Source organism: Amblyraja radiata, chromosome 19 (assembly GCF_010909765.2).
Source record: "Amblyraja radiata isolate CabotCenter1 chromosome 19, sAmbRad1.1.pri, whole genome shotgun sequence".
Taxonomy (NCBI): domain Eukaryota; kingdom Metazoa; phylum Chordata; class Chondrichthyes; order Rajiformes; family Rajidae; genus Amblyraja; species Amblyraja radiata.
Window position 1 is genome coordinate 23701663 of NC_045974.1, and position 18890 is coordinate 23720552.

The 18890-nt window shown below is 44.7% G+C and overlaps 1 protein-coding gene across 1 annotated transcript in view; it reads left to right on the plus strand.

Annotated features, from left to right (window-relative positions):
- Nucleotides 1–17401: 17401 nt before the first annotated feature.
- atp2b1 (ATPase plasma membrane Ca2+ transporting 1) overlaps nt 17402–18890 on the plus strand; it is a 106854-nt gene continuing 105365 nt past the window's right edge. Inside the window, exon 1 of the mRNA XM_033038037.1 lies at nt 17402–17414. The gene's annotated coding sequence lies outside the window, so the exon portion shown is untranslated. The remainder of the gene's footprint in view (nt 17415–18890) is intronic.

Sequence of the window (18890 nt, forward strand, 5' to 3'; positions counted from 1 at the left end):
TCTGGGACAGTCCGTTGCAGGGGTGGAAGGGAAGGTGGTAGATGCTGGTTTACAAAAAATGCACAAGATGCTGGGGTAACTCAGCAGGCTAGGCAGCATTTGCGGATAGGTAATGTTTTAGGTCAGGACACTTCTTCAGACATTCTTTATTTTTTACATATAATTCTGAATTAAAAAAATAATAATATAAAGCTGTATATTTGTTTTTAATTTTACTTTTAGAGATAGTGTGGAAACAGGCCCTTTGGCCAATTAACCTACAAACCCACACGTCTTTGAGATGTGGTAGGAAACCAGAGCACCCGGAGAAAACCCATGTGGTCACAGGGAGAACGTGCAAACTCCGCACAGACAGCACCCGAGGTCAGTATAAAACCCAGGTTTCTGAATGCTGCAAGGCAGCAACTCTACTGCTGCACCACTCAGCCCTATTGTTCCCTTTGTAACAGTTTTGTTTACTTTAGTTTACTTTAGTTTAGTTTAGTTTAGTTTAGGATAGTAATGTTTAGTTTAGTTTATTGTCTCATGTACCAAGGTGTGGTGAAAAGCTTTTTGTTGTGAGCTATCCAGTCAGCAGAAAGACTGTACATGATTACCATCGAGCCGTCCACAATGTACTTATGCGGAATTCAGCTAAAGATAAATGTTTCATTAAATGTTTAAAGCCCGGTAAAGTCCGATTAAAGATAGTCCTAGGGTCTCCAATTAGGTAGGCAGTAGATCAGGACCACTCTCCAGTTGTTGGTAGGATGGTTGTATGGATGTACTGTGGCTTTATATTTGTATAGTGTGCGCTGGAGTCCTTAACAGGAACAGTCTAGAGATAATAAAAAGCATGAACTCAGGATATACTGCTTGACAAATTAAACTTGTGTGTGGCTGCATGGCACATGATACAACATTTTCCACAGAACTTTGACCAATAAACAAAACAAATATTTGTCAATGTTTTAGCTTGGGTTGTGAATAGCAAAGCCATGGTTATCTTATCTAAACTGCAACGTTCTCCTGACACTGGCAAGTGGCACGTTGGTACCTTTCTGCATCAAGAACAAGGGCGGCACAGTAATGCAGTGGTAGATTTGCTGCCTCACAGCGCCAGAGATCCAGCTTTGATCCTGACCACAGGTGCTGTCTGTGCGGAGTTTGCACGTTCTCCCTGTGACCGCATGGGTTTTCTCCGGGTGTTCCGGTTTCCTCCCACAATCCAAAGACCTGCAGGTTTGTAGGTTAATTGGCCTCTGTAAATTGCCCCTGGAGTTCACGGGGTGATCGCTGGTCGGCGCGGACTGGGTGAGCCAAAGGGCCTGTGTCCACGCTGTATCTCTAAACTAAACTAAACTAAACTAAAGTGTAGAAAAGAACTAGGGTCCGGGGTGATTGTTGGTTGGCACAGACATGGAGGGCCGAAGGGCCTGTTTCCACGCTGTATCTCTAAACTAAACTAGTCTGAGCTCAGATCATGTGATTATTTCCAAAGTCCGTGCCCCATCTCAGTTATCTCGATCTCTTGCAGAACTCTTAATGGGCTCAGATTGTAGCTCGCTGACCCATGTCTCCTGGCTGTGGTGAGTTCAATCCGGCATGTAATCTCAGCTGACCCTTCAAGAGGGATGGAGAAGGGTGGCACGGTGTATATGGAATTACCGGGAACATATTGTGGAAGATCAACCATGATCATATTGAATGGCCCACTCCTACACCTATTGTCTACGTATTTATGTATCTATGTATCTATAGCTATGTGAGAGGGGCAAAGTTTAAAGGAGATGTGCAGGGCAAGTTTTTAACACGGAGGGTTGTGGGTGCCTGGAACGTGCTGCCAGGGGTGTTGGTGGAGGCAGAAATTATAGTGCCATTTAAGAGACATTTGGATAAGCACATGGATTTGCAGGGAATGGAGGGATATGGATCACGTGCAGGCAGAGGTGATTCGTTTAAGTTGGCAATGTGATTGGCACGGATATTGTGAGCTGGGTGGCCTGTTCATGCGCTGTACTGTACTACGTTCTATGTGCACACTTGCTAAAGCTTTGCTCCCTGCCACAGGATAGCACTCTGAACAATGCCGCAATCCATCAGCACCACACTGGAATGTTTGTTGACACCCACAACACAGGATGTTATTACTGCTTTTTGAAAAAATGAAACACACCCAAATGAACGGAGCCTTTTCGGAGAAGAAAAAAAAGTTGTTGAGGATTAGTGAAAAGAGCTTCAGCGGTCCGTGTGTAGCTTCCTCGGTAAGACTATGGTAAATGGATCATTGGGAAATTAAATCAGGAATAAACAGCAGAGAAAGAGGCAAGACCCACAAGCAAGTGCAGCCTGGCTGGTTGACAAGAACGATTTTAAAACTTAGACAGTTAATGAGATAATAGAAGGGTAGGTGACAGCATTGCAAATTAAACACTGTCTGCTGCAAACAAGGAGCCTCATGGGTTCGACATCCTTTTCCGGCTTCATTCTTTCCATATTCCAAACAAAGCTGCTTGGCATCTTAATCTCACGCAGCATCTCGCCCTATCTCTTCCCGGAACGAATGCCTCAGCCAATGGTTTAGATCTGAGCCCTCGTTGCCCTGGCACCGAGGCCCTCCAGGTGATATGGGGAGAAGGCAGGAACGGGGTACTGATTGGGGATGATCAGCCATGACCACATTGAATGGCGGTGTTGGCTCGAAGGATACTCCTGCACCTATTGTCTATTGTCTATTGTCTAATTAACCAATGTCTTTGGAGTGTGGGAGGAAGCCGAAGATCTTGGAGAAAACCCATTCGGTCACGGAGAGAACGAACCAACTCTGTACAGACAGCACCCATAGTCGGGATCGAACCCGGGTCTCTGGCGCTGCACCACCATGCCGCTTTAAAATTTCCTTCGGTGCTGGAATTTAACGCTCGTTCTGCAGGTGTGGGCTTCCCCCAGTTGCTCTGGTTTCCTCCCATATACCAAATGCATGCTGACATGTCAATTGACCACTGCAAATTATTTGTTGGTTTAGATGATATTGCAGCAAGACCCAAAAGGCAGCTGATGGGCCAAAGGTGAGAAAGAAAACCCTTGAATGTGGCGCCACAGGTAGATAGGTCAAAAAGGCTTTCGGCACATTGGCCTACATCAGGCAAAGTATTGAGTACAGAAGTTGGGACATCATGTTGCCGTTATACAAGATGTTGATGAGTTTAGGAGATAGTCAGGTCATTATCACGTTCCAGTCACGGGAGCTAGCTTTGTGCAGTTTGGATGTTGTAGGTGCTACCTTGCACAGCAAACTGTTTATTGACTGTGAGGTCAAGTACATGGATGCATTTGGACAAATATAGGGATACACCTGGGCAAGTACATGGATAAGAAAGGTTTAGAGGGATTTGGGCCAAACACTGGCAAGTGTGACGTATAATTCGGTCAAGGTAGACTCGAAATGCTGGAGTAACTCAGCGGGACAGGCAGCATCTCTGGAGAGAAGAAATTGGTGAAGTTTCGGGTCGAGACCCTTCTTCAGTCTGATGTGGGCGGGACAGAGATAGAATGTAGTCGGAGACAGTAAGACTGGTGGGAGAACTGGGAAGGGGGAAGGGATGGAGAGAGACGGAAAGCAAGGGCTATTTGAAGTTAGAGAAGTCAATGTTCATCCTGCTGGGGTGTAAGCTACCCAAGCGAAATATGAGGTGCTGTTCTTCCAATTTGCGCTGGGCCTCACTCTGACAATGGAGGAGGGCCAGGACAGAAAGGTCAGATTGGGAATGGGAAGGGCAGTTAAAGTGCTGAGCAACCGGGAGATCAGATAAAGGGGACTGAGCGGAGGTGTTCAGTGAAGCGATCGCCGAGCCTGCGCTTCGTCCCGCCGATGTACAGAAGTTGACACCTGGAACAGCAGATATAGTAGATGAGGTTGGAGGAGATGCAAGTGAACCTCTGCCTCACCTGAAAAGACTGTCGGGGCCCTTAAATGGAGTCATGGGGGGAGGTAAATGGACAGGTGTTGCATCTCCTCCGGTTGCAGGGGAATGTACCTGGGGAGGGGTGGTTTGGCTGGGAAGGGATGTGTTGACCAGGAATTTGTGGAGGGAACGGTCTCTGCGGAAAGCAGAAATGGGTGGAGATGGGATGCTGTGGCCAGTAGTGGGATCCCGTTGGAGGTGGCGAAAGTGTTGGAGGATTATATGCTGTATGCGACGGCTGATGGGGTGGAACATGAGGACAAGGGGGACTCCTTGTTGCAAATGGGGGGAGGGGGAGTAAGAGCAGAGATGCGGGATATCATGGAGACCCAAGTGAGAGTTATAATGGAAGAGGGGAAGCCCCGTTTCCTAAAGAATGAGGACATCTCCGATGATCTAGTATGGAAAGCCTCATCCTGGGCGCAGATGGAGGAATTGGTAGTAGTGGATAGTCTTTACAGGAAGCAGGGTGGGAAGAAGTGTAGTCTAGATAGCTATGGAAATCAGTAGGTTTGTAGTAGATGTATAATTGGGGCATGTTGGTCGGTGTGGGTAGTTGGCCCATGTTGATGGGTATGGGGAAGTTGGGCCGAAGGCCTTTTTGTGTGCTGAATGAATCTATGACTCTATTAATGTTGAGGGTGAACTGTGGACACTACTCATCTACGTAAACACTGATGATATTTTTTAGAAAAGATAAGCCTTTGGGTTGATTTAATAAGCTCCTTAAAATTATGAAAGGTGATATAGAGTAGGTGTACAACTCATTCAGTTGCAGCTCAGCAGAAAGGCCACGTTGAATAATGTGGGTGGTGCAGGGTAGTGAATTATAAAGCTTTTCTCAACCTTTACTTTAGCGTTGCACAAATACGCTGTGTTGCAAGATAAATGTGCATGTAATTACTGTTGATGTTGATTCACGCTGTTTGGGATACTGTTCTAAATACTGCCGTGACATTCTTCAGAGATGCTAGCATGGTTATCAGGGGGACTATGCACTAATGAGCAGCGTGGGCTGGGTCATTGTGGGGTCACTGTTTGGTGTGATGCTTCTCTTTCCTCCAAACTTCTGCTGTCATCTCACTGCGGCACATTGACACAGCTGGTAGAGCTGCCACCTCACAGCGCCAGGGTCCCCAGTTCGATCCTGACTGTGGGTGCTGTCTGTACGGTGTTTGCACGTTCAGGCGTTCAATGGTTGAATGGTTCCCTGTCCTCTTCTACTGTCGTTATCACCAGATCCATGCTCCCGGTATTTGGTCTTCGGGGGACGAGCAGGAGTCGGCTCGGCGGTCTCCCCCTTCCAGGTCATGGTCCGCTGGGTTCCCCGAGCAGGTGCCGGCTCGGCGGCTTCACCTGTAGGCCACGGTCCGTAGCGGTAAGCATGAGGAGGTGTCCAAAAGCTGGCGCCTGGCCTCAGCACGGTAGATGTCTGCTCGCCAGACTGCAACGGCACCTCCCTTGTCAGCCGTCTTATATGAACAGAGGGTTGTGCAATGAGAGGGAGTGATCTTGGAGTGGGTGAGGGGAGTAGAGAAGTCAAGATGGTTGGTGTCCACTGGCATGTCTTCTCCCCACCCTGCTATCTTGCTACCTCACCCTGCTCACATTAGTGGAAACATCCTCTCCACACCCACTCGATCCAGGCCTTTCACTGTTCGGGTAAGCTTTAATGAAGTCCCCACCCCCCCCCCCCGCGCCCCTCAATGTTCATACGTTCATAAGTGATAGGAGCAGAATTAGGCCATTCGGCCCATCAAATCTATTCTGCCATTCAAAATGGTTGATCTATCTTTCCCTCTCAATCCCATTCTCCTCTCCATAACCCCCGACACCCATCCTAATCAAACATATATCTATCTCTGCCTTAAAAATATCCACTGACTTGACCTCCACAGCCTTTTGTGGCAAGTAAGTAAAGGGCCTGTCCCACTTTCCTGAGTTACTCACAAATTCTTCTGAGTTTTCCCCTTGATTCAAACTCAGAGAATTACGGTAATAGCCAGCCGTAGGTGTCTCGGGGCTATTTTTTTTACTCGTGGACATTTTTCAACATGCTGAAAAAACGTCCCGAACTACCTGATGCCCCGAGTACCTAAGGCTGGCATTACGAGCCGCTACAAAATATCTACGGACTCCTACGGCCTCCTACAGACTCGCTACGGACTCCTACAGACTAGCTACAGACATTCTCCGAGTTTGTATCAAGGGGAAAACTCGGGAGAATTCGTGAGTAACTCGGGAAAGTGGGACAGGGGCTTAAAGTTCATCATTGTAAGTAAAGTTCTTGCAACTGATCTGATCATGATCAAAGATTAGTAGTGGGAGCTCGAAGAATGCCGGTAGAAACAATTTGTATTGAAACTGTACACACAAAACAAGGATTCAATCACACCAATACTGATTGATAAGATCAGCTGTCAGGTGGAACTGGTATTGCTGTTTCTGCTTTGTAACTTCCCATCAAAGTGGAATTTCCATCAACAAGAGATCATAGTTAACCAGTTACCGGGCTATTTACACTTCAGCTCTAGTCATGATTCATGGCCCACTGAATCTCTCCTTCCCTTGATGACGAGTTGTTGACATGCCCCTGGGCCTGCAAAATCAAGTCTCACATATTTGATTGAGTTTTTTTGAAGGGGTGACCAAGAAGATTGATGAACTTTAGCGAAGGCCTTTGTCAAGGTGTGGCATGGTAGTTAGATGATATGGGATCCAAGGCGAGCAAGGAAATTGGATACAATTGATGGTAGGAGACAGGTTTAGGTTTAAGTTTAGGTTTATTATTATCATCACATGTAACGAGGTACAGTGAAAAGATTTGTTGTGCGTGCTATCCCAACAGGGCCGCACAGTTGCTTAGCGGTAGAGTTGCTGCCTTACACTGCCAGACCCAGGTTCGATCCTGACCGTGGGTGCTATCTGTACGGAGTTTTTTACGTTCTCCCCCTGACCGTGTGGGTTTTCTTCGGGTGCTCCGGTTTCCTCCCACACTCCAAAGGCATACAAGCTTGTAGGTTACTTTCTTTCAGTAATATTGTAAATTGTGCCTAATGTGAAGTATAGTGCTGGTGCTCGGGGTGATGGCTGGTCAGCACAGACTCAGTGGGCCAAAGGGCCTGTATCAGAGTGGGGGAACCAAGAGCCAGCGGTCATAGGTTTAAGGTGAAGGGGGAAAGATTTTATAGAAGGGTGTATGGAACAGGCTGCCAGAGGAGGTAGTTGAGGCAGGGACTATCTCAATGTTTAAGAAATATTTAGATAGGTACATGGATAGGACAGGTTTAGAAGGATAAAGGCCAAACGCAGGCAGGTGGGACTAGTGTAGATGGGACATGTTGGTCGGTGTGGGCAAGTTGGGCTGAAAGGCCTGTTTCCACGCTGTAGGACTCAATGACTTGAACATGAATGTATGTGACTTGGACAGTAAAGAGGGTTGTCTACGTTGATGGGATCTTGATCATCTAGGCCAATGGAACAAAGAAAGGCAGATGGGTTTTAATTTTCATAAACACGAGGTAGGACATACCAGGGCAGGACTTGCACAGTAAATGGTAGGGCCCTGGGAACTGACAAACCCAAAGATGAAGGTACATAGTTCCATGGAGGTGGTGGCCCAGGCAGATAGGATGGTGACAAAGATCTTAGGCAAGCTTGCCTTCATCAATCAGGGTATTGAGCACAGGAGATAGGATGTTAAAACTGTACAAGATGTCGATAAGGCCTAATTTAGAATTCTGAGTACGATTCTGGATGCCTTGTTACAGGAAACATGTCATTAAACTGGTGGAATTTTACAGAGGCCAATTAACCCAACAAACCCTCTTGGATATGGGAGGAAACCAGAGCACCTGGTGGAAACCCACGTTCTCTAGAGATGCTGCAGACTTGCTGAGTTATTCCTGCACTTTGTGTTCTTTTGAGATCAGGATCGAACCTGGGCCTCTGGCATTATGAGGCAACAGCTCTACCTACTGCCCCACTGTGCCGCCTATAAATTTGTTAAATTTATCGTATCTACCTGTTCAAGTGGATGTAAAAGATTCATGTGTAGGAAGGATTCATGGTGTTCTTTAGTAAAAAACAGGCAATTTTTCCACTAGGCCTAGATGTGATTTTTTATCCATTTAACATTTTTCCTTTGAGTGATAATAACCAAGGAAAATCACCTATCACTCGTTGATAACTTCTACAAACACTCACATAACAGCCGTGTTCAAGGCCTCACAATCTATTCAGCTGCTCCCCTTAAACCACTCCACCTTCCCCCACCACCTCACCTCCTCAACTGCCTTGTCAGGCCGCTCATTGCCCAAAGACTTGGAGCAGAAGCGAGTATTCCGCAAACCCAATGGACTGCCAAATGCAATATGGATAGGAAAGGTTTAGAGGGATTGGGGCCAAATGTAGGCAAGTGGGACTAGTGTAGATGGGGCATGTTGGTCGGCATGGGCAAGTTGGGCCGAAAGGCCTGTTTCCGTACTGTATGACTCTTTGACTCCTCCATGAGCTTTGGGACATAGTGAGGACATTACATTGGAGCAGAAATTATTGTAAAACTAGTTGTTTTACAATAATAAATGAGCTATTTCCCTAACCTAATTAATTAGCAGAAAAATAAGTACCTTGTCTGCTTGTTAACATAGAGTACAGCCCGACCTCATTCTCCTCTCATGATCCCAAGAGGGAAGAAAGTTTTCATTTTAACCCTAATTAGTACAGCATTACTCACATTTCCCTGTGTGTATTTAAAGCAATGTACATCTAAATTATTCAATAACCCAATGATTATAATTTGCAGCAAGACTGGCCTTAACTACTAGAAGGTAGAAACAAGGAACTGCTGATGCTGGTTTATAACGAAGGACACAAAATGCTGGAGTAACTCAGTGGGTCAGGCAGCATCTCTGGAAAACATGGATAGGTGACGTTTCGGGGCGGGATCCTTCTTCCTTGACATTTCAGATTGTGACCATTCTTTGAAGAAGGGCTTCTTCCTGCAATGTTCTATGCTGTGTTATGTCTATGGATGCATTTACATGACAGTGTGCGTGTATGAGTATGTGTATGGATCTGCAATGTGCATGTGAACATATTTGTATGCATGTTTGTGTGCACCTGTATGTCCTTCAAGTATCGTCATATTTGTGCGTGTGCGCGCATGTGTCTATTTGTGCCTGTGTTTGTGTGTGTGTATGCATGTGTATGTGTGTCTGTGTGTATCTGTGTGTGTCTGTGTGTGTGTATGTATGAGGGCGTATATGTGTCAATATGTGTGTGTGTACGTGTATATGTTTGTGTGTGTGCGTGTGTTTGTGTGTGTGTGCATGTCTGTTTCTGTGCATGCATACATGTGTGCGTGTTCATATGTGTGTGAGTGTGCGTGCGTGTGTGTGTACATGCATATGTGTGTATGCGTGTTTGCATACGTGCGTGTGTCCGTATTAGGACATATTTAACCTTTAACCTAATATATTTTCTCTCCTGTAGCTAACATGCATTAATCCATTCAGGCACCAACAATAACGTTACTATTTAATGTCACCCAGCAAGTGTACAACTTTGCCATATAATCTGTTGCAGCCTTTACCGGAGCCTAGTGTGAAAATAAAACAGTGATAGGATATAGGCCATTCTGCCCCTCCAGCATCTTCTGCCATTCAATAAGATTCCATGTTCCATATTAGCCATGACACAGATGGAAACCATTTGGCCCATGGAATCTATACTAGCTCATAGACAAGTCACATTCCCTGCACTAAATTTCCCTGCAATCTAGTTTCTCTACATTCTCATCAAGTCCTCTAAGATTCCACCACTCATCTTACACAGTGGCCAAATAACTTACCAACCCACACATTTCTGGGATGTGGGAACACCTAGGGGAAACCCATTCGGCCACCAGGAGAACGTGCAAACTTCTCACAGACAACAGAGGTCTTCGGATAGAACCCAGGTTGATGGAGCTATGAGGCAGGATCTACCCACTGCCCACCCTCCCCCCAATTATTTCCCTGCGGCTATGTTTAAAATCTCTCTGGCATATTAGATCAACCCTCAATCCTGAGGAAATATAAGCCAAATTATACACCCAGTACATGTAATCTAAACAAGTTAAAAAGAAATGATTGGAGACAGTCGGTGATGTATTTTCTGGTAGACCAGATCCCCATTTGAAGCTTGGAGGTAAAAGAACACAGCAGTTAAATGCTGAAATAATGAACATTATATAAAATGATGAGCATCACAGATAGGATAGACAGCCAGAACCTTTTCCCCATTGGTGGGAATGTCCAACACTAGAGTGCGTAGCTATAAAGTGATAGGGGAAAAGTTGAATGGAGATGTGCGGAGCATGTTTTGTATGCAGAGGGTGGTGGGGGCTTGGAACGTATTGCCAGGGGTAGTGATGGATGCAGTTATAATAGTGGCGTTTAAGAAGATTTAGATAGATTTGCAGGAAATGGAGGGATATGAATCACTTGCATCAGATAAGATCAGTTCAGCTGGACATCATGTTCGGCACAAACATGGTGGGTTGAAGCATCCCAACCTATGATGTACTGTTCTATATTCTACATTAACATTATTGCAACGTGTAACACAACATACTGATGAAGGGTTAATTAAACATGTCCTTTAATGTAGATCTTTCCACCACTTTATTTGGAACTGAACTTCCCACATCAGTTCTAAATTCCCCATTATAAAGGGTAATTTTCTCCCCATGCTCTTAGTGGGAACCTGATCAAAATGATTATAAGGATGTACAAAAGAAAATTATGTTCCGCCTAACAAGTTTGATTTCTCAGTCTGAGCATAATGTTGTACAATTTCCCGTGCAATGTTAGGTTATTTCGGTGCAAGTCCATGCTTTGGGAGTGAGTCAAACTCAAATCCTGCAGTGTCTAAGATATTTCATGCAGTAGACAAACTAAAAGTGCATTCCGCAATGATGCCAAGTTAAACTAAATCTCTGCCTGCACGTGATCCATGTCCCTATATTCCCCGCACTTTAAACACCACTATCATATCGGCCTCCACCACTACCCCCAGCAGCACGTTCCAGGCACCCACCCTCCATGTACAACTACTTGCACCACACATCTCCTTTAAACTTAAAAAAAGACACAAGTGCTGGAATAACTCAGCGGGTCAGGTAGCATCTCTGGAGAACATGGATACGTGACATTTTGGGGCAGGACCCTTCTTGAAACCCTCCTTTAAGCTTTGCCCCTCTCATCTTAAATCTATGCCTTTGAGTATAATTATCTCTCATACTATACCTTTGAGAACTTTCCTAGCACAAAGGATAGTTTATTTAATAACAAGAGTGTTAAGAAATATAAATGACTTTGTGTTCAGGAACTGGAATGATTTTTGTGGAGGGAATTATCATTTTTCATTTCAGCATAACTAAGGAGTCATTTTAACAAAGTAAGTAATTTTGATTTTTTTTTTGTAAGCTATCCCTACATTGGGTTATTCTTCAAAGATATTATTAATAACTCTCCTAACTTTTTTTTCACCAAACCATCTACAATTTTAGAACATGCCATACTTTTCAATACAAATCAAACTCAATAGGCGGTATGGTGGCGCAGCAGTAGAGCTACTGCTTTCCAGCGCCAGAGACCCGGGTTCAATCCCGACCAGGGTTACTGTCCGTACGGAGTTTGTACGTTCTCCCCGTGACCGCGTGGATTTTCTCCGGGTGCTCCGGTTTCCTCCCACACTCCAAAAACGTGTAGATTAGTATGCTAATTCTGCAAATTGTTGCTAGTGTGTAAAATGGGATAGCATGGAAATAGTGAATGTGTGATCAGCGAGGACTCGATGGGCCAAAGTGTCTGTTTCTCTGCTGTATCTCTAACTAAAAAACGAAAACTGTGTGAGTGAGGGGTGCCTGGAACTCACTGCCAATGATGGTTGTGGAAGCGGATACAATAGTGACTCTTTAGAATCTTTGGAATTCTCTATGCGAGAGGATTATGGAAGCCCATTTGACGGGAATATTGTATGTAAGGTGGTGGAGGCAGATACGACAGTAGCTTAAAGAGGATTTTAGATAGATTACATGAATATGCCGGGAATGAAGGAATATGGAGAATATGCAGTTAAAGGAGATTAGTTTAATTTGGTATCATGTTTGGTCCGGACATTGTGGGCTGAAGGGCCTGTTCCTGCTCTGTATTTTTCTATGTTCTACGTTTATTATTGTATGAATGTAATGCTGGTTTAAAAAATATAATCTGATATACCAGTTTTTATGTTAAGAAAGAATGGATTGAAAAGTTGTTATCTAGGGTTTGTTTAAGCAGGCATCATGTTCGACACAGACCTCACGGGCAAAAAGGGCATTTTCCAGTGCTGTGTATCATTCTACGTTCTCTGGTAAATGGATAGTTAATTGTTTCATTAGGGCAGCGGATCATAGATGTTGACTGTTCATCACATATTGACAGGTCAGCCACTTGGTTTATGCTCAGCAGCTGACTGGAAAAAATTCTCGTGCCTTAACCACAAAGACGGCATCACTCAGACTTTGTCTACTTGGGCGAGTGTGCAGGCTGGAAACTTTAGGTTGGTGTTTTAATCTAAGATATTTTAGGCATGAAGTCTTAAGACCTTACTTTGGCACTTTAGTCAAGCATAGCAGAATGGCTAATGTGGATTTAAAGCAACTTTGTCCTGCCTCTCATCTTTTCCAGATTTCTCCTCGTACATTCAGTCTGAAGAAGGGTCCCAACCCAAAACTTCGCCTATCCATGTTCTCCAGAGGTGCTGTGTGACCTGCTGAGTTACTCCAGCACTCTGTAAACCAATAGTGGCTTTATTGTCAATGTTCCCTTTAAACCCATGATATTGAAGAAAGGCTTGTAGTGTGTGTCTAGAACCTGAGGATACCATCACACAGATTCCTTCTTCATGACCTCTAGACTTCTCATTTCATTCAAATAGTGCCAGGGTATTTTCACATCTATTGGAAAGTGCAGAGGCCACAGTTTACTTCTCATCTATAAAGCAACACATCCCAAGTGAGTGCTTTCAGAGTACAAGTGAGTGCTTTCAGAGTACTGTTTGGAGTACAGCAGGGGTGCCACAGAGGCACAGCAGTAGAGTTGCTGCCTTACAACTCCAGAGACCCGGGGTCGAACCGGATTACCGATGCTGCCTGTAAGGAGTTTGTACCTTCTCCAGGTATGTTTTCTCTGGCTGATCCGGTTTCCTTCCACACTCCAAAGACGTACAAGTTTGTAAGTTAATTGGCGTTGGTAAAATTATCCCTAGTGTGTAGGATAGTGCTTGTGTACAGGGTGATCGCTGGTTGACGCAGACTCGGTGGGCCAAAGAGCCATTTTCTGCGCTGTATCTCTAAAGTCTACAGTCTAAAGTAACGAGTACCAGGCTCTCTAGAATCCACAGATTAAAATACATTGTCTCTTTAACATTGACCTGCCTTACTACAATTCATTGATTTAGTCATAGAGTCAAACAGCATGGAACCAGACCCTTCAGCCCAACTTGCCCATGCTGACTGAGATGCCCTGTCTACGCCAGCCCCACCAGTCTCGTTTGGCCGTTATCTTTCTGAACTTTTCCTATCCATGTACCTGTCCAAACGTCTTTTAAATGTAGTTACAGTACCTGCCCCAACTACCTCCTCTGGCGGCTCGTTCCATATATGGCTTGGAACCAGGCCCTTCGGCCCAACTTGCCCATGCCGACCCTTGTACACTAATTAGTCCCACCTGCCTGCATTTGGCCCATATCCCTCTAAACCTGTCCTATCCATGTACCTGTCCAGATGTTTCTTAAACATTGCAACATTGTATAGGAAGGCACTGCAGATGTTGGTTTATACTAAAGATAGACACAAATGCTGGAGTAACTCAGTGGGTCAGGCAGAATCTCTGGAGAAAAAGAATGGGTGACGTTTCAAATTTGGACCCTTCTTCTGTCCTGTTCTATGTTCACTCTGGGTTATCTCTTATATGTTCTATGTTCTATGATCTATAGCAGCACTCAGTCCCCATTGATCCAATAATAAACCACTACCAATACTAATGATCCCCGCTTCTACGGCAAGCTACCAACAACCGGCGACCCATTAGGACGTCCACCTACGACCACACCTACCACAACCTACGACAACCTACGACAACCTGCGACCACCCGTAGCAAACTACGACAAGGTAAGAGAATTCAGTCGCTGCTGCCTGTCGCCGGTTGACGTTGGTAGTCGCCAATGGATTTCACCAAAGTCAGCACCGGCGACAACCTACATCATCCAGTCAACAACCTACGAAAGCACCTAGGTCAGGAGAAGTCAAGCTATGCTCATTGGCGTCAAGCCAACTGTGGCGGAAAAGTTTTAAACATTTCAAAATCCAGCGGCGACCAGAAAAACGCTACAATTCTTTGGGCAACTGAGGAGACTACTCACGACCACACAGGCGTCACCCCCGGCGACCATGTGGCGACAGCCTAGTCACCTGTAGTCGCCTAAATAATTGCCTAAGTGGGACAGGGGCATTAAACCTCTGCTTTAAATGCAACTCATGCCCCCAGAAACTGTAAATCTTAAGTAAGTTCCGTTGTAATGTGCCCTAACATTCTCAGAGGAGAGGACCAAGGCCTGACACAGTGGAGAATCACATTCCTTTTCATGTGATATGGGAATTTAGTGCTTGAATAATTTTCCAAGTAAAGGGCCATTAGTTGTCATTGTGTGATGGAAAAAAAATGACGGATGAAGAGAGAGATCAAAACGTTAACATTTTGAGCTTATTTTGGTTTTATGAACATTTTTGCTGAATTTGTACATTTAAATAAATTCTGCAATTCTCATTCTTCCATTTTCTCACTGTCCCACTTTGCAATGGGTGATATTCGGTGGCAAAATGTTGCAACATTAAGAGAATAAAAGTAAATAGTTCCAAATCTAACCAATGGAATAGCTCAGCTGTTTGCCCACTTGCCTCAGAATTATGAGTGCAGGTTCATGCCTGACTCTAATACTTGATAACATATATTAAAAGGACACTTCAATGTACTACACGTACTACAACGTACTACATGAGGACACTGAAGCTGGATCTCCGCAGGAGAATTTCCAAGGCTCAAAACCTTTGTCAAAGTGCTTCCCGAAATATGTCAAAAGTTGGATGTGAGCAGATGATCACACATTGTTCACTTTCAATCACAAATCACCAGAGACTGGGTTTCCCATGACAAGTGGCTCATCCGTCTCTCTACAGTTTTTATAAAGTCTGTACTGCATAAGCCATGGAGTATTTTAATTGGATTCATAGAGTCATACAGCGTGGAAACAGGCCCTTCAGTCCAACTTGCCCACACCGACCAACATACCACATCTACACTAGTCCCACTTGTCAATGTTTGGCGCATATTTTTTCTTCTTTTTTTCTTTTTATTTATATAGCACATTTTTAGTCAACTTGCATTGACCCCAAAGTGCTTCACATAATTACATCCACACACACAGGCAAAGGTGGGTGAAGTGTCTTGCCCAAGGACACACACAGGCAAAGGTGGGTGAAGTGTCTTGCCAAAGGACACAACGACAGTATGCACTCCAAGCGGGATTCGAACCAGCTACCTTCCGGTTGCCAGCTGAACACTCAGCCCATTGTGCCATCTGTCGCATATCCCCCGAATCCTATCCTATCCACGTACCATTAGACTTTAGACTTTGGAGATACGGTGTGGAAACGGACCCTTCGGCCCACCGAGTCCATGCCGACCAGCAATCTGCCTTTATGTACATTAACACTATCCTACATGTTAGGGACAATTTACAATTTTTTACTGAAGCCAATTAACCTACAAACCTGCATGTCTTTGGAGTGTGAGAGGAAACTGGAACCCCTGGACATAACCTACGTGGTCATGCAAACTCCGTACAGACAGCACCTATAGTCAGGATCGAACCCAGGTCTCTGGCGCTGTGAGGCAGCAACTCTTCCACTGCGCCACCGTGCCACACTAAATATGTCAAAACCTAGCTAAATGATTCTTAAACATTGTAATAATCCTTGCCTCAGCTACCTCCTCCAGCAACTCGTTCCATATACCTTCCACCCTTTGTGTGCAAAAGTTGCCCCTCAGGTTCCTGTTAAACCTTTCCCCTCTCTCACCTTCGTCCAGACAAAATCCCCATATACCTCATTGAATGCAGTTAAAATATTTAATAAGAGTCAAGTCAAGAGTCAAGAGTGTTTTATCGCTATATGTCCCAAATAGAACAATGAAGTGCAGTGTATATATACACATACTCACAAGTACACACACACACTTATATATCTATATTACTAAAAGTCTGATCTTGACCGCTTTTGGCCCACTGTGCTGCGATTTCCAAGAGAACGCCACCACCTATGGCCGTCATTTTTGGCCACCTCGCTCAGAGCCCCCCTCCGCCACCCGGGACCGGAGGATTTTTCCCATCGATGAAAAATCAGAGAGATATTAATGTTTTTTTTAAATTTGCCATTCTCTCTACTGCCCCCGCTGGCGGCAGGGGGGTGGGACTATAAAACCCGGACGTGTAGTCCCCCACTCAGTCTCTGCCAGACCCAGGAAGCGAGAGGGTCACAGCTCTCTGAGCTGCGAATAACACTGAACGCACGTCTACTCCACGGTGAGTCCCCTCGATGCGGCTATAAAGTGGCTGCTGCCCAATTGTTTGCCAGGCAATATTGCAATTGGTGGAGAGGTGGAATATTGCGTTGGTGACCAGCCCCCCTGTGTGATGCTGGGACCCATTGGGTCCCACTTAGTCTAGTATATATATATATATATATATATATATATATATATACACATAAACACATACTCAAAAAACAAACAAAGGTAGTGCAATAATAATAATAATAATAATAGTAGTCTATTGTAGTTCCATTGTTATTCCAAACAAAGTTTTATGCACTGTGGCAAATTACTCAGGGTTCCCTTAACAGCACATGCATGAGTCCCACCTTTGATCCTGACATCAGTATTGAGTATAGTTGGGAGGTTATCTTGTAGTTATATAATGCCCCTATCCCACTTAGGAAACCTGAACGGAAACCTCTGGAGACTTTGCGCCCCACCCAAGGTTTCAGTGTGGTTCCTGGAGGTTCCTGGAGGTTTTTGTCAGTCTCCCTACCTGCTTCCACTACCTGCAACCTCCGGCAACCACCTGCAACCTCCGGGGACCACACAGAAACCTTGGGTGGGGCGCAAAGTCTCCATAGGTTTCTGTTCAGGTTTCCTAAGTGGGACAGGGGCATAAGTCGTTGGTGAGGCCGCAATTAGATTATTGCGTTCAGTATTGGTCACCATTTTATTGGGAAGATGTTGTCAAGCTGAACATGGTGCAGAGAAAGTTTATGAGGATGTTTCCAGGACTGTGGGAGGAAACCGGAGCACCCTGAGAAAACCTACACTGGTCACAGGGAGAATGTACAAGCTCTGCATGGACAGCACCGGTAGCCAGGATTGTACCCGGGTCTCCGGCACTGTAGGCTGCAACTCTACCGCTGCACCACCGTGCCACCCTAGGAAGTGTTGGGGGAACTTTTGAGATGACAGCAAGGGTTGGAGGATTTTGGCTCATTGACCTCCAAGGAAAATTAAATATACATTAAGGTCAGAATGATACGTGAATGCTAGGAGAAGTTCCGACATTCCCATGTCTCTGCTGTCTCTGCTCCATCAAATGGTGAAGATTGTAGGTTGAAATGGCTTTGGAGACATCTCAGCCCATCTCACCTGTTTCCACCTATCACATGCCTTTGTCTTGCCCACACCTCTCTTCCAGCTTTCTCCTCCCTCTCCTCAACCAACCACCCCCCACCACCACACTTAACATGAAGAAGGGTCCAGACCCAAAACATTACCAATCCACGTTCTCCAGAGATGCTGCTGACTCGCTGAGTTACTCTAGCACTTTCTTAGTATGTTTCATTGGAAATCAGCATCTATAGTTCCTTTTGTATCTCTGGAGATATGATGTTATTTTACACCATCAGGTCAGAGACCATGGCTCATGTTCATGTGCAGGTACTCTAGTTGGGCATGGGAACACCGCAGTCGTTTTTTTCGCATTGGGTGAGATAAACAAGTGAGATAGATGGCCAACTTATTTGTTTTTGAGGTATTTGGTTATCAAGAATTGTTGTGCAGACAATTCTCTGCTCTTCAGATACATCTTCTCTGCAAGGTAAGGTGGGACTAATGTAGATGGGACATCCTGTTCGGCATGGGCCCGTTACCATGCTCTATGCTCCTGTGCCTCTAGAGAGTAATCTTTCAACCCACTTCTTGTCAAGAGTCCACCTAAATACCTGAAAAATAGATAGCGGTCCTGAGCTATCATCTACCTCATTTGAGACCCTTGGACTATCTTTAATCGGACTTGATCCTGCAATAAACATTATTCCCTTCATCCTGTATCTGTACACGGTGTACGTCTTGATTGTACTCATATCTAGTCTTTCCGCTGACTTGTAACAAAAAGTTTTTCACAACACCTCGGTACATGTGACAATAAACTGAACTAGGACTCTACCTACACTACCCTTCAGGAAAGAGATTTCCAAAGAATTGACCTCCAGGAGAAAAGAAAATCACCCTATTTCTATCTTAAATTAACAATTCCTAATTCACAAAAGATTCCTTTAAATTAAACAAATTAACCAAGCAATCTGTAAAGCAACATGCTATATAACAATTCACATTAAGTAGATGTCACATTTGTTTTTCTTTAAGAGAAATAGTGACTCACTATACAAAAATAAATGACTATTCTCATGGATTTTAGCAAACTCAAGTAACATGCTTGCTGATAAGATCACTGCTGCCAACAAAGAGCAATTAAATTATAAACATTGAGTGTAAAGGAAAATAGGCTCTATCACACAGGAAATGTTTGATAAA